General features: G+C 42.7%; 1 pseudogene; it reads right to left on the reverse strand.

The window, feature by feature from the left end:
- The window catches only part of LOC101660809, a 13,590-nt pseudogene that overhangs the window by 1,103 nt on the left and 9,696 nt on the right, over window positions 1-2,791 (reverse strand).

A 2,791-nucleotide genomic window follows, 5' to 3' on the forward strand; every position in this document is an offset into this window, starting at 1 on the left:
GCTATATCTTTTGATAGCTGGGCACCATCAGCTTTCTTCACCACATTTGCTTATGCACACATTTGTCTTCAGCGATCGTGTAGGGAAGGTATGCATCATGGAATGCCTGTTTAATAGAACAAAGTGCTCTTGCATTGAAGAAGTACTTGGGTGGAGGTCCAATATCCATCTGCTGCCTTAATACTAACCCTATAGATATATGCATGTAGATCTATTTCCCCATCATCCTATATAAATATACTTACATATGTACATGCCTGTATTTTTATGATGCCACAATGGACAACATGGGCAACCTGTTCAATTGTTCCACTACTTGAATTGTTGGTCACAGCCAGACAGCTTCTTTTTGTCTGCCTTAGCGAGAATGTCAAGGAAGAATGGGGCTGATACATTATTGACAACTTGCTGTATTTGGCTTTCTTACCTGCTGTGATGTTTGACATCGTCCGTGTAGCTTCCCTCTGAATATTCGTTTTGGAGGTTAGTCAGCAAGCTGGGAAATACAGCACTTGCTCCTGCATCTAACATAACCTGAGTCTGTTCATCTACTCATGACAATATTCCCTATAGCTCTTAGCTCCGTGTCACAATGGGAAATTCAGATGCTCCAAGAAGTTTCACAAGTTGTAGTACAATACTTGTTTTCACAACTATTTTAATCTGTTCATTTGCACCATCAGTTAGATAGGAAATAGGCCGGCAGTTACCGTCAACACTTCTGGGTCATCGTGATGCAGGAGACAAACTTAGGAAGAATTTGCTCAACAGCATCTAACGCAGCGGATCTCAACCGGTGGGTCGCGACCCCTTTGGGGGTCGAACGACCCTTTCACAGGGGTCTCCTGATTCATAACAGTAGCAAAATTACAGTTATGAAGTAACAATGAAAATAACGTTATTGTTGTGGGGGGGGTGTCACCACAGCATGAGGAACTGTATTAAAAGGTCGCAGTATTAGAAGGTTGAGAACCACTGGTCTAGGGACACAGGATTCTTGTTTCAACAAAGATTTGAAAGTATGCAGGTAAGATTACACAAGTAACCACATGCTAAACAAGACATAACAGGAATTGCAAGAAGAGCCTGCAGAGGGTCAACTGCATCATAGTTGATATCCAAGACTTCAAAAGGTGAATCATCACCTACAACATCTCCCAGAACCCACACAGCTTAGTCACAACTGTGAGCAAGCAGAGAGGCCAACAAAGAAATGAATGCTGGGATTGCACCTCCGTCTACCACAGCCTTGGTGTGTTCTGAAGTCCCCACAGCATTGTTCATGAGTGCTCAAGCAGACTTAAACCGAATGGGACGACAGAAGGACGGACAGTTTTGAATCATGCCAGCTCTGACTGTGTTGTTCACGGGGGACTGTTTTTTTTCCTGGAAAGTAGTTTCCCAGGATCTTGAGTTGCCTGGAGTTGGCTTTCCAAATCATTGTCATTTATGCCTTTGACAACGTTACCAACAGACCAATTTATTGTACCCTGATTGTTTAGGTTTTCCCGCAGTGAAGACAGAGTACAATCAGGAAAGGAGCTGATATGTTTCCTTGTCGGTATCTGGTCATCCTTCTTAGTTTTACTGAGCTCTACCTTAACGTCTATGTGTTTCCACCTCATTTCTGTACTGTCTTTCCTGTTGTTCCTGAGTCTGTTAAGCTGCTCACCTGGTGCCTTAGCATTCTTACTGGTGGCCAGGGTTGTCAAGCAAAGGGCAAAAGCTGTGCAATGGGCTCAGATTTCTGTGGAAGGCAGAGTGGGGGATCACAGCTGCAGGTCAGATGCCCTTCCATCTGCCCAGTACAGCTCTGACCCACAGTGGTCCCTAGTTGGACTTTTAAAGATCAAAACTCCATGAGTCACAGGCTGGAGTCCCCTTTTGATCTTTCCCACTTGTGACAACTTAGGGTGAAATCACTGCTCCACTCAGCTCCGATCTGCATGTATCCTAACCTAGACAGGGCCTAATACTGCCCACTCCAATCAGCTGAATCTGTTTAAAGAGCATTATTTAGGACTTTCATGAAAAGATCTGTTAAAAAAAAAAAGTTCTGTAGAATAAGCCAAAAATCTGCTTTCCTGCAACTCCTGTATATCACCTGCCAAATGTGATAAATTACTAGTTAATAAGTAAAAAAATAGAAACTAATGTGAAAATAACTTTATTGAAATAACATTTATTACAAGTGGGTGGGAGAAAGACAGGGCTTTTTATCCTTGTAAAGAGTTATGGTCTCAGAAACCCACAGGGGCAGTTCTATCCTGTCCTAAAGAGTCACTAGGAGTCAGCATCAATGTGATGGCAGTGAGTTTTTTGTTGTCAATTATAATTGAAGGAGCCCTAGTAGCACAACGAGTTAAGCATTTGGCTGCTAAACACAATGTCAGTTTGTGATCATTAAAGTTTGTGGCTGGGCCAGGATTCTCAGTCATTTGGCATTTAAGACACAGTGTTTCCTCAGGATGAAGTCTAACATAATGTAATAATTTTCATGATGAGATCTGCTATGAGCAGCCAATCAACTGGAAAAAAAAGTTTCCTTGGGAATGTGAGCTGCCTCCAATATGAGTGATTTCCGTGGAAAAGCTTGCATGCTTTTTGCTGGATCTGGATCCTGCATTTGGCTTGTCATTTTATTCTGGTTCATTGGACTTGAGCTAGTGGCCTCTCAACTTATCTGCTGACCTTAGATTCATCCATCTTTAGAGCCAGAAGTTTGCCCTCTGACCTGAGGATCTTGAGTTCATTTGCCCCTGCAGCCAACTGAGTCAGGAAATGCCTCCAA

This window comes from Echinops telfairi, unplaced genomic scaffold (assembly GCF_000313985.2).
Source record: "Echinops telfairi isolate 266 unplaced genomic scaffold, ASM31398v2 ScPeMD7_7424;HRSCAF=8462, whole genome shotgun sequence".
NCBI lineage: Eukaryota > Metazoa > Chordata > Mammalia > Afrosoricida > Tenrecidae > Echinops > Echinops telfairi.